The 13,728-nt window shown below is 42.6% G+C and overlaps 1 pseudogene; it reads right to left on the bottom strand.

Annotated features, from left to right (window-relative positions):
• Positions 1–7,315: 7,315 nt before the first annotated feature.
• On the bottom strand, positions 7,316–10,570 carry LOC123788459 (cyclin-A2 pseudogene; annotated as a pseudogene).
• Between the last annotated feature and the right edge of the window lie 3,158 nt (positions 10,571–13,728).

Genomic DNA, 13,728 nt, shown 5'->3' with positions numbered 1-13,728 from the left:
GAAAGAATACCCAATGGAAAAAAAAAAAAGGTCTCTTCAACAAATGGTGTTGGGAAAAATCAGTCAGTTACATGCAAAAGAATGAAACTGGGCCACTTTCTTACATGATACACAAAAATAAACACAAAATGGATTAAAGACCTAAACATGAGACCTGAAACCATAAAAATCCTAGAACATAGGCAGTGATGTCTCTGAAAAGGCCACAGCAACACTCTTCTAGATATGTCTCTTAAGCAAAGGAAATAAAAGTAAAAATAATCTGGGGCACCTGGGAGGTGCAGTCAGTTAAGAATCCAACTCTTGATTTCAGCTCGGGTCATGATCTCAGGGTCGTGGGATCGAGCCCCACGTGGCACTCTATGCTCAGCGGGGAGTCTGCTTCTCTCCCTCACCCGCTCTCCGCACTTGCATGCACACATGCTCTCGCTCTCTAAAATAAATACTTTTTAAAAAGTGAAAATGAACTATTAGGACTACATAAAAATAAAAGGATGCTGCACAGTGCACACATTCAAACAATGACATTAAAAAGCAACCTGTGCAATGGGAGAAGTGGTTTGCAAATAACATATCTGATACGGTCAGTATCCAAAATATATAAAGAACTTATAAAACTCAAAACCCAAAAAGCAAGTAATGCAGTTAAAAATGGGCAGAAGACATGAATAGACACTTTTCCAAAGAAGACATGCAGATGGCCAGCAGACACATGAAAAGATGCTCAGCGTCACTCATCAGGGAAACACAAATCCAAACTATAATAAAAAAAACTATAATGAGATATCACCTCACACCTGTCAGAATGGCTAAAATAAAAAACACAAGAAACAACAAGTGTTGACAAGGATGTGGAGAAAAAGGAACCCTTGTGCTCTGTTGGTGGGGATGCAAACTTGTGCAGCCACAGTAGAGAACAGTAGGGAGGTTCCTCAAAAAGTTAAAAACAGAACTACCCTATGATCCAGTGATCGCAGTATTTTACAAAGGCCGAATTATGGAAGCAGCCAAAGTGTCCACAGATAGATGAATGGATAAGGAAGTGGGGTGTGTGTGTGTGTGTGTGTGTGTGTGTGTGTGTGTGTACTGGGTTATTCACCATATGAAAGAATGAAATCTTGCCATTTGCAAGGACATGGATGGAACTAGAAAGTATAATGCTAAGTGGAAAAAGTCAGAGAAAGACAAATACCATATGATCTCACTCTTATGTGGAACTTAAACAAAACAAACGAGCAAAGAAAAAGAGAGAAGCGAACCAAGAAACAGACTCTTAACTGTAGAGAACTGATGGTTACAGAAGGGAAGGGGTGGATGGATGGAGGAAATACGTGATGGGGATTAAGGAGGGCACTTGTCACCATGAGCACTGGGTGACGTATGGAAGTGTGGAATCACTATGCTGTACTTCTTAGACTAATATGACACTGGAATTAAAAATATACATATATACTGCATGATTTAAAAAGAAAAAAGAAAGAAAGAAAGAAAGAGAAAGGAAAGGAAGAAAGGAAAGAGCTGAAATGACCCAACTTGGGAAAAGAAATGGACATCCGGGTTCAGGATGCATGGAGAGCTCCAAACAAGACAAACCCGCAGAGATCCAAACCAAGACGCATAGTAATTAAAATGTTAAAAATTAAAAATTAAAGAATTTATTTAAAAAAATCAAAGAGAATGGGAATCTTAAAGGCCGCAAGAGAGATGTGCCACAGCTTCGATAGTGACAGTAGCTCCTGCCGGGTCTGACCGTCACCAGCCCCTCCCCCAGAAGACCACTGCAATTGGCTACCCCCTGCCCCTCGCTAAGCATGTGTGACCAAAAGGCTGTGACAAAAGACACCAATATGCTGGATGTTATGTATGAACCTCATGGTAACCACAAATCAAAAACCTATAATAGACACGGAAAGTAGAAAGAACCCAAGCATAGCACTGAAGAAAGTCATCAACTCACAAAGGAAGAGAGCAAGAGAAGAAAGGAACAAAGTAGCAAAACAAAGATAATGAGAAAACAATTAACAAAATGGCAATACAGGGGCGCCTGGGTGGCACAGCAGTTAAGCGTCTGCCTTCGGCTCAGGGCGTGATCCCGGCGTTATGGGATCGAGCCCCACATCAGGCTCCTCCGCTAGGAGCCTGCTTCTTCCTCTCCCACTCCCCCTGCTTGTGTTCCCTCTCCCGCTGGCTGTCTCTATCTCTGTCAAATAAATAAATAAAGTCTTTAAAAAAAAAAAAAAAAACAAAATGGCAATAAATACATACCTTTCAATGACATCTTTAAGTGTAAAGTGACTAAATGCTCCAATCAAAGACATGGGGTGGGTGAATGGATAAAAGCAACAACAAACAACAACAACAAAATAAGACCCACCCATATAATGCCTACAAAAGACTCACTTCAGACCTAAAGACACACACAGAGTGAACATGAAGGGATGGAAAAAATATTCCATGCAAATGGAAGTGGGGAAAAAAAAAGAGAGAGAGAGAGAGAGCTGGGCTAGCAATACTTACATCAGACAAAACAGAAACAAAGATTGTGACAAGAGACAAAGAAGGCCATTATGTAATGACAAAGGGATCAATCCAATACAAGGAGCGTATAACAGTTGCAACTATGTACACACCCGACATAGGAGCATGTAAATATGTAAAGCAAATATTGAGTGAAAAAGGGAGAAATTCAAAGTAATACAACAATAGTAGGGGACTTCTGAAACATCCCACTTATACCAATGGATAGATCATCTAGACAGAAAAATCGATAAGGAAACAGTGTCTTTGAACAATACATTAGCAGACTGGACTTAACAGGTTTTATATATAATTTCAGATATATATAGATTATTTTATCCACAAATAGAAGAATACACATTCTTTTCAAATGAACATGAAACATTCTCCAGGATAGATCACATGTTAAGAAACAAAACAAGTCTCAAATTTAAGAAGATGGAAAAGATGCTTGATGTGATTTCACACAAGACTATGAAACTAGAAATTAATTACAAGAAAAAACAAACAAAAATCAAAACAAAAACAAACGCATGAAGGCTAACAAACAACGTGCTACTGAAACACCAATGAGTCAATAAAGAAATTAAAAAAAAAAAATACCAATGAAAACAGAAACAAAACACTTCCAAATCTTTGGGACAGAGCAAAGTAGTTCTAAGAGGGAAGTTTATAGTGGTACAGGCCTACCTCAAGAAATAAGAAAAAAATCTCAAAGAATCTGGGGCGCCTGGGTGGCACAGCGGTTAAGCATCTGCCTTCGGCTCAGGGCGTGATCCCGGTGTTATGGGATCGAGCCCCACATCAGGCTCCTCTGCTATGAGCCTGGTTCTTCCTCTCCCACTCCCCCTGCTTGTGTTCCCTCTCTCGCTGACTGTCTCTATCTCTGTGAAATAAATAAATAAAATCTTAAAAAAAAAAAAAAAAAAGAAAGAAAGACCAGAGTGGTAACAAGCAAAATATAGATTAAAAAAGCAGTGGAAAAGATCAATGAAACTAAGAGCTGATTCTTTGAAAATATAAACAGAATTGATAAAACCTAAGCCAGATTCATCAAGTACCAAAGAGAGAGGACTCAACATCAGAATAAAATGAAAGAAGATCCAACTTACAACATAGTAATACAAAGAATTATAAGAGACTACTATGAAAAATTATATGCCAACAAATTGGACAACCTAGAAGAAGTGGATAAAGCCGTAAAAACATACAATCTTCTAAGACTGAATCAGGAAGAAATAGAAAACTTGAACAGATTACTAGTAATGAAATCAAATCCGTAATTTAAAAAGCTCTTAAACAAAAGTCAGGACTGGTTAGCTTTAGAGGTGAATTCTACCAAACATGTAAATGAGAGTAATATTGATCCTTCTCAAAGTCCGGGACTGCCTGGCTGGCTCAATCAGACGAGCATGTGACTTTTGATCAAACTCTTCCAAAAAAATAGAAGAGGAAGAAATGCTTCCAAATTCATTCTACAAGGCATTACCCAGGTACCAAAACTAGACTAAGACACTACAATAAAAGAAGATTACAGACCAATATCCCTGATGAACATAAATGAAAAAATCTTCAACAACATATTAGCAAACTGAATTCAACAATACATTAAAAAGGGCGCCTGGGTGGCTCAGTCGTTAAGCATCTGCCTTCAGCCCAGGGCGTGATCCCAGGGTCCTGGGATCGAGCCCCACATCAGGCTCTTCCACTATGAGCCTGCTTCTTCCTCTCCCACTCCCCCTGCTTGTGTTCCTTCTCTCGCTGGCTGTTTCTCTGTCAAATAAATAAATAAAATCTTTAAAAAACAAAACAAAACAAAAACAATACATTAAAAGGATCATTTGCCACCATCAAGTAGGATTCCTGGAATACAAGGATGACTCAATATCCATAAAATCAACATAATAAATCCACATTAACAAAATGAGTAAACCTTATATAATCATCTCAGTAGATGCAGAAAAAGCATTTGACAAAATTCAACATACATCCATGGTTAAAACTCTCAACAAAGTGGGTATTGAGGGAATTTACAGCAAAATAAAGGTTGTATATGACAAAGCCACAGCTAACATCATACTCAATGATGAAAAGCTGAGAGCTTTTCCTCTAACATCAGGAACAAGATAAGGATGTCCACTCCCAACACTCATTCTACAGAGTACTGGAAGTCCTAGCCACAGCAATCATACATGAAAAATAAATTAAAGGCATCCAAATTGATAAGAAAGAAGTAAAACTGTCGCTATTTGCAGATGACATACATAGAAAACCCTAAAGACACCATCAAAAAGCTATTAGAACTAATAAATGAATTTAGTAAAGTTGTAGGATACAAAAATCAATATGCAAAGATCAGTTGTGTTTTTATACACTATCAGATCAATAAAGAACTATTAGAGAAATTAAGGAAACAGTTCATTTACAACTGCATCAAAAGAATGAAATAGGAATAAACTTAACCAAGGCAATGAAAGACCTGTATACTGAAAACTAGAAGACACAATGAAAGAAACAGAAGATGACACAAATAAATCGAAAGATATTCTATGCTCATGGATTGGGAGAATTAACACATTGTTAAATGTGAAAACCTAAAGCAATCTATGGATTCAATGCAATCCTTATCAAAATCCCAATGGCACGTGTCACACAAATAGAACAAACAATCCGAAAATTTGTATGGAACCACAAAAACCCTGAAAAGCCAAAGCAATCTTTAAAATTTTTTTCTTTTGTGTATAGTTGACACACAATGTTACATTAGTTTCAGGTGTACAACATAGTGATTCAACTTCTCTACATGCTCTGGTAGGCTCACCACAAGGGCAGCTCCCATGTGTCACTGTGCAATGCCATTACAGTGTCACTGACTGTCCTCCCTCTGCTGAGGTTTTACTCCCGGGACTTATTCCATAATAGAAGCCTGTATCTCTCACTCTCCCTCACCCCTTTTGTCCATCTCTTCTCCCCCCTTTCCTCTGGCAACCATCGGTTTGTTCGCTGTAATTATAGGTCTGCTTCTGCTTTTTGTTTTATTTTTTAGTTTCCACATGAGTGACATCATATGGCACTTGTCTTTCACTTATTTTGCTTAGCATAATACCCTCTAGTTCCATCCATGTCACAAATGGCAAAATCACATCCTTTTATGGCTAATATTTCAGCGTGTGTGTGTGTGTACACATGTCCTTTATCCATTCATCTATTAATGGACACTTGGGCTGCTTTCATATCTTGGCTATTGTAAATAATACTGCAATAAACATTTGGGGTGCATATATCTTCTTGAATTAGTGTTTTCATTTCTTTGGGTAAGTACCCAATAGTCGAATTATTGGATAAGATATTTCTGAAAGATTTTTAAGTAATCTCTACACCCAACATGGAGCTCAAACTCACAACCCAGAGATCAAGAGTCACATGCCTACTGACTGAGCCAGGCAGGCGCCCCTGGATAAGATACTTCTATTTTTAATTTTTTGAGGAACCTCCATACTATTTTCCACAATGACTGTAACAATTTACATTCCCACCAACAGTGCAGAAGGGTTCCTTTTGCTTACATCTTTGCTAATAATTGGTATTTCTTTTCTTTTTGATACTAGTTATTCTGACAGGCATGAAGGGATATCTCATTGTTTTGATCTGCATTCCTCTGATGAGTAGTGATGTTGAGCATCTTTTCATGTGTCTATTGGCCATCTGGATGTCTTCTTTGGGAAACTGTCATCAAATCTCTGCTTGATTACTACAGCTTTGTAACACATCTTAAAATCTGGAATTGTGATGCTCCCAGCTTTGTTCTTCTTTCTCAAGATTGCTTAGTCAAAGAAGAAACAAGAAAGAAGAACAAAGCTGGAAGCATCACATTTTCTATGCTCCAACTGTATTACGAAGCTGGAACAAACAGTATGGTGTTGGCATAAAAACAGACACACAGATTAATGGAACGGAGAGTCCAGAAATAAACCCATGTATATATGGTCAATTAATTTGACAGAGGAGGCAAGAATATACAATGGGGAAAGTACAATCTCTTCAGTAAATGGAGTTATGAAAATTGGGCAGCCACATGCCAAAGAATGAAACTGGGCCACTATCTTATACCACACACAAAAATTAATTGAAAATGATTTAAAGACTTGAACATAAGATCTGAAACCATAAAACTCCTAGAAGAAAAGACAGGCAGTATGTGTCTTGACATTGGTCTTGGTGAGGAGTTTTTGGATTTAACACAAAAAGCAAAAATAAACAAGTGGGACTACATCAGACAAAAAGCTTCTGCACAGGGGCGCCTGGGGGGCTCAGTCGTTAAGCGTCTGCCTTCGGCTCAGGGCGTGATCCCGGCGTTCTCGGATCGAGTCCCACATCGGGCTCCTCCGCTGCGAGCCTGCTTCTTCCTCTCCCACTCCCCCTGCTTGTGTTCCCTGTCTGTCTGTCTCTCTGTCAAATAAATAAATAAAATCTTTGAAGAAAAAAAAAAAGCTTCTGCACAGCAAAGGACACCACCAACAAAAGGAAAAGGTAACCTGAGAAAGGGAGAAGATATTTGTAAATCATATATTTTTCCCCCAACTCCATTTATCAGTTCTTATTCTTATTGTCTGATAGCTGGCATCAATACCTTAGCAAAACCACTTAAAATTAGCTGAATATCTAAAATAGTAACAAGTACAAAAGATATACAAATTAAAACCATTTAAAAAGTAATAGACATCATAATTTGTACTTGACCATAACTTCTATATTCAGAAATGATTGTAAAATTAAAACCTTAGAGGGGCGCCTGGGTGGCTCAGTCGTTACACAACTGCCTTCGGCTCGGGTCATGATCCCAGGGTCCTGGGATCCAGCCCCACATTGTTGTTGGGTTTCCTGCTCGGAGGGGAGTCGGTTTCTCCCTCTCCCTCCGCCCCTCACCCCTGCCCCTGTGTGCGTGCTCGTACTCTCTCTCATAAATAAAATCTTTAAAGAAAAAAAAATTAAAACCTTAGCAAAACTGTACACCGTGTACTTTGAGTGATTTACGTCTTAGAAAAAGGCTGTTTCGCTGTTACACACTTAGTGTCTCCAGAGGGCTGAGGAGAGAAACACCATGACACTTTGAACTTCTACACTTTTCTCTTGACTGTTGCGCGAGCCCTGGTGCTCTGAGGTAGCTCCGGCCAAGGTCCGGGACACAAGGCTGAAGACTTCCCAAGGCGTATGCATTCTTTTGAACTAAAAATTCAGGCGGGCTTTGCCCTGTGCCTGTGCAGGGTGCGAATGAAAGGCCGCTCCGCCCTGACCGACGGCAAGCACTTCAGGTAGGGGTCGGCACCTCTCAAACTTAGTTCGCCCCCAAACATGGCTCAGCTGTCAGCTCTGCAGTTGGCAGGCTGCTGGTGCAGCAAGAACGGGGTAAGAAACGGATTTGCCGTTGGTGCAGCTCGGTCGAAAGCGAGCACCTTCAAGACTCGGGTCCCCTTCCCACGCCCGGCTTCTCGGTGTGGGTATCGCGAGGGACGCACGCGCCCTGGGCCGTGGTGCCGCCAACGCCGAGGCCAGCAGCGCAGCGGCAGTGCCCGCGAGCCCAGCTTTTCCCCCCACACAGACATCGAGGCAGCGGCTCATTCTGTATTTTACCTTCTCCTACTTCAGCTCACCAGCCCACAAGGACGGCCCCCGGGCTGTCAGTCACGTCCGGCTGCTTCTTCACGTAGCCCATTCGGCTTACGCTTCACCTCCAGGTCGCCAAGGTACGTGCGAACGAGCTCGCGGCAGCCCGGACTTCGCTGACGTCACTGGCTTGTCTTCTGCTACAACGGATACGGCCATAGCATGTGGCCACCCAAACTACCGTCTACCGGACCGTCAAGAGGTACCCATGGTTTTCTTGGGCCAGGTGAAGTAATAGCTGAATTAAAAGCCCGGACATATTCATGTTCTGGTTTTTTTTTGTTTGTTTGTTTGTTTTTTTTTGGATTCAGCCGACTTCTTTTGAGTCTCTTCTTCTGCTTCATACACATGAACGGTAAATGCAGGCTGTTTATGGTTTGCTTTCCAGGGAGGAACAGTGACGTACTCATCGTTTATGGGAAAACCCTTAAAAGATGCAACCCATCTTGTCTTGGGCCTCTGCCGTGGCGCTTGAGGGTTCCTGGCCTTTAGTACCGCCAGCCTGGGGCAGATGGGGGTTGCTGGGTGGGTGCTGCCTTCTCAGGGTTGTGGTGATTTTTTTTTTTTTTAAGAGAGAGAGAAACACACACACACAGAGCACCAGGTGAGGGGCAGAGGGAGAGGGGGAGTCTTAGGCTCCATGCCCAGCGCAGAGCCCGATGCAGGGCTCAATCTCACAACCCTGAGATCATGACCTGAGCCAAAACCAAGAGTCAGAGGCTTAACCCACTGAGCCACCCAGGTGCCTTGGGGTTGAAGTTCTCCCGGTCCTCTTGGGGCACCAAATGCCAGACTTAGGTCTGGACTCAGAGCTGCCCACCACCACTGCTCCCAGGGTCGTGGCGGGATCAGCCTGTGGCACCAAGCAGCATGGACTCTGTCCCGCTGACCCCACCAAGAAATGTTCCAGCCATAGCCACTGCTGCAGCCCAGGTCGGCCTGCCCACTGGGGATCACACAGTCCTGAGGAAGTTGTAAAAGCGGTAGGCAGGAACTGCCAGGTGTGGAGGGCTAAAGTTGCCCCCTGTAAATCAGATATCTGAGAAGGGGTTAATATCCAAAATGTATAAAAACTCCTACAACTCAATAGCAAAAAAGAATCAATCCAATTAAAAAATAGGCAGAGGATCTGAATAGACATTTTCCCCAAACAAGGCACAGATGGCCCATAGGTATGTGAAAAGGTGCTCAGCATCACTAACCATCAAGGAAACACAAATCAAAACCACAAGGAGCTATCACTTAACCTCTGTCAGAAAGGCTAGTATCAAAAAGACAAGAAATAACAAGTGTTGGCAAGCAGGTGGGGAAAAAAGGAAACTTCCTGCATTATTGGTGGGAATATAAATTGTTACAGCCATTAGGGAAAACAGTATGGAGGTTCCTCAAAAAATTAAAAATAGAACTGCCCTATGATCCAGCAATTCCACTTCTGGGTATGTATCCAGAGGAAACAAAAACAGTAGCTTGAAAAGATATCTTCATCCCCATGTTCATTTTAGCATTATTTAAAGTAAGCAACCTAAGTGAAAGTCCACCCATGGGTGAAAGGATAAGACGCTGATGTATACACACACCCGAACACCCACACCAACACTCCACAGGAAAACTATTCAGCCATAAAAACAGAAGGAAATCTTACCACTTGTAACATGGATGGACCTTGAGGGCATTATGCTAAGTGAAATAAGTGACAGAAATACAAATACCAGATCTCACTTACATGCGGAATCTAAGACAACAACCCCCAAAACTCATAGATACAGACAACAGATGGGTGGTGACCAGCTGTAGGGGGTGGGGTAGGAGAAATGAGTGAAGGGGGTGGAAAGGTACAAACTTCCAGTTATAAGCGAAGTAAGTCCTGGGGACGTAGTGCGCAGCACGGTGACTATGGTTACTAACTCTATTGCATATCTGAAAGTTGCTAAGAGAATCAATCTTAAAAGTCCTCATCACAAGAAAAAAATTTTATAACTATGCTGACAATAGACATTAACTAGACTTACTGTAGCGATCATTTTGCAATACATACAAATATCAAATCATTATGTTGTACACCTGAAACTAGTATGTTATATATCAATTATACCTCAATATAAACAAAAACACAGGCTACCACCGAGTCCAAGTTCTGGTGGCCAACCAAATAAGCTGTTAGAATCTTGAGAGGTAATATTTTCAATCCAGAATCTCTAATAAGTGCACCCCTATCAATGAATTCATCTCCATTTAACGTTACATTCTGTTCTCCTGGCTTTAACCCTTCAAATACACTCCCACGCTTATTCCCCAGACTTCTGCCAATACATGTTAGGAAAAGCGCTTTCCTTTCCCTCACACTAGCTATGGGTGTAGTGGTAACAAAGAAGTTCTCGAGAATGAGCATGTCTTTGCAAAGCAATCTGTCTCAAGTGGGGAATCTCAGGATTTTCAAGAAAAGGTTAGCTTTCTCAGCTACCACAGGAGGGCAAACTATGTCCACTGGCAAGGAAAGCTCAGAGAGATCTGAAGGTGGTGGTTGTTGTTGGTTTACATTTTGTTAAATCCAGTTTCGTTTTTTTAAAAGAAGCTCTATGCCCAGTGTGGGGCTCTAACGCACGACCCCGAGATCAAGAGTCTCAAGCCCTTCCGCCTGAGCCAGGCAGGAGCCCTGAGGCTTGAAGTTTTAAAACTCTGTTTAGTCTGAGTCCAACCAGATGTTGCCGTTCCAAGTTGCAGGCACTGTCTTTCCCAGTCAATATCCTAAATGTCACATGAGACACTTAATGAGGTTGTGAATTCAACTGATGTTGTAATTCTGCCTTGTGCACAATTTTGTTTGGTTTCAGGAACATCAATCAGTCCCCCAGCTACATGAAATGATTCTAGTAGGTCTGGCCTGGAGGCTCTCTGGTCCCTGGACTGTGACTTGAGCTGAGAGTTTAAGGACCTGAGCCTGCCATTTATTCTCAGAGGCACTCCAGGGGGTGCAGCAGCAGCCCCTCCTGGGTCCTGGCAGACATCATCACTGCTGTAAAGGTCAAGTGCAGCCCAGCTCAGGGGCTCCCAAGGCCCCTGCTTCATCACCAGCAGAAGTAGCACCTTAACTGTATTGCCTTGGCACGTCATGGATCATAAGCAGCCCATTCCCACTGGCAGGGAGCTCATCATTTCACTTGAATCCAGAGGCACCAGCAAACCAAACCCCAAATCCAAACTTGGAAGGTTTTTCCCCTGAGACCATTCCTGGTACCATTTCATCAGCCAGTATTCAGCCAGGAAGCAAATTAAACCAGTAAATGTAACAGGAAAACTGTAATATAAAGAATTATGAACTAGTAAAACGTTTGGTGAACTGCTAAGCAGGGTCAAAGGGTACGTAGGTAGGGATAAGCAGTAGCGACCAGACAGCAGGCCCCGCCCCCACAGCTGAGGAACAGTGAGCACCGAGGGAACCTGGAAACTTGGAGCTGGGGGCCTGCTCAAGGCCGAGGCTCAAACCTGTGAGGGGAAAACGTGGTTGCCACCGCAGCACCCAGCCTGACCTTGGCAGAGAAACTTGGAGTCGTGGCTGAACGCTGAGGGCCGCTGAGGTGCACGCGGTCGGCCCCAAACGCCAATCTGCCAGCCGCCCTGCAGACCCAAAGAGGGGCCTTGCTGACTCACAGTGTGGCTCTAGCGCCCTCTGCTGGCAAAGGGGAGATGTGCACAGGGTCCGGAGTTCCTGAGTCACAACGCGGCGCAAAGACTGGCCGCTTTGGAAGCCAGATGCAATCAATTAACGCCCAAACCACGACTCCCAGGAAATCTAGGAAAGCAACCCGCTAAATTCAGAATGTGGAAAATTCTACAAGCCAAGTGAGCAGGTTTCTTCAATAACTGAACGGTAAGAATAACATGGGGAAATTCTGGGAGGCTTAGAAAACTAAATGCAACAGGTCATCCTCCTGGATTCTATTTCAAACAAACCAACTGTAAAGCACCATGGAAACGAGAGACTGTGAACACCAACTGGCTGTTTGATACTAAGAAAACGTTAGGTTTTTAGGTGTGGTCATGCTATTATGGTTAAGTCTTTATCTCTAGGTGAAGTATTTATGGATGAAATAGGTCTGGGTTTAGCTTTAAAGTAATCCAGGGAACGGGGAGGGTGTTCATAAGTGAAAGGAGAGTGGCTGCAAATTGATAATCATGGAAGGTGGGTTATGGGTTCCATGGCATCTATTACACTATTCTTTGGACTCCTGTATTTGAAAGTGTTCATTATAAATAATCCTAAGAAAAATAAAACCCCACCCCCAGCAAGTAAATAAAGGATAGTACAACTCACCTCCACGTTGGGAAGTCTGTATGCGGCTGCTCTGAGAGCCAGGCAGTGGAGAAGCCAGGCTCCAGTGCGTCCACACTGACCTTGGGATGACAATACGGCAAAGGGCATTTTCAAGTCAACCGAGAAGAAACATTTCTCTCCCACCTCGCTTCTCCAGCCTTAAATCCAGCTAGAGGAGTGGAAGCAGAGCCTCATGGTTAAGAACGTGCTGGAGCCAAAACACCTGGGGTGGAATCCTCGCTCCTTCATTACCAGCCATGGGATTTAGGCAAGTTACTTAACCTCCAAGAACCTATTTTCTCATCTTGAAGGGACCGCCAGGGATTAAATGAGCAACACTTGCTCCTGTTTAGAAGCATGCCTGGCCCAAGGTTAAATACTGTATGAGTATTTTTTTTTAAAGATTTTATTTATTTGTTTGTTTATTTATTTAGAACACGAGCAGGGGGAGGGCCACGGGGAGGAAGAGCGAGAACCCCTTGCAGATTCTGCGCTGAGCTCAATTTCACGACCCTGAGATCATGACTTGATCTGAAATCAAGAGACAGTTGCTTAACTGGCTGAGCCACCCAGGCACCCCACTGTTTGAGTGCTTTTTAAAAAATTCCAATGAATGATTTGCTATTTAAAACGAATGATTTTTTTTTAAACACTTAGCTCCCAACCTGAGCTAAGGTTTAAAAGAAAGAGAAGGAAGAAGGGAATGTCAGGGAAGAACAAAGGAATATAATGGAAGCTTGCAACCTTCTTTCACCCCCATTCTCATGGTGCTGTTGAGGGTGGGAGTTCCTGATTTCCAGCTTTAATTCGGGTTCTAATTAAAGACATACATTTTAACTGTAAAATCAGAGAAACCCAGGAAGAAAATCGCAATGGTGCCAGCATGTTAAAGCCAAAACCAAGCCTAAGAGGACTCCTCTCTGTGCCTACATGCCCTTAAAATGGATGCGTAAGTGCAACCCATCTGACCCTTAAAAGGAAAGAGCTGGTGAGTGAAGTGAATCTCAGGCCAAGAGTGTGGGTAGCAGAAGCGGCTGAGGTTCCAATTCCTAAGTAGATGAGCTGTGGGATTCTGCAGTTGCTGATGCTTATCTCTTGCAAAGTTAATTATGGTTCATCTTGGAGTCATCAGGGAGAACTGCATGATTCTAAAGAAATCTGTAAAACCCAGAGGTGGTGTAACTGGGCAGCATAATGGACGAGCAAATTAAAAGTAGCCACGAGCAGGGTAGGGC

This window comes from Ursus americanus, chromosome 20 (assembly GCF_024610735.1).
Source record: "Ursus americanus isolate L20-20 chromosome 20, mUrsAme1.1.p, whole genome shotgun sequence".
Taxonomy (NCBI): domain Eukaryota; kingdom Metazoa; phylum Chordata; class Mammalia; order Carnivora; family Ursidae; genus Ursus; species Ursus americanus.
Note: the sequence above shows the minus strand (reverse complement) of the source record. Positions and strands in the feature narration are given on the sequence as shown.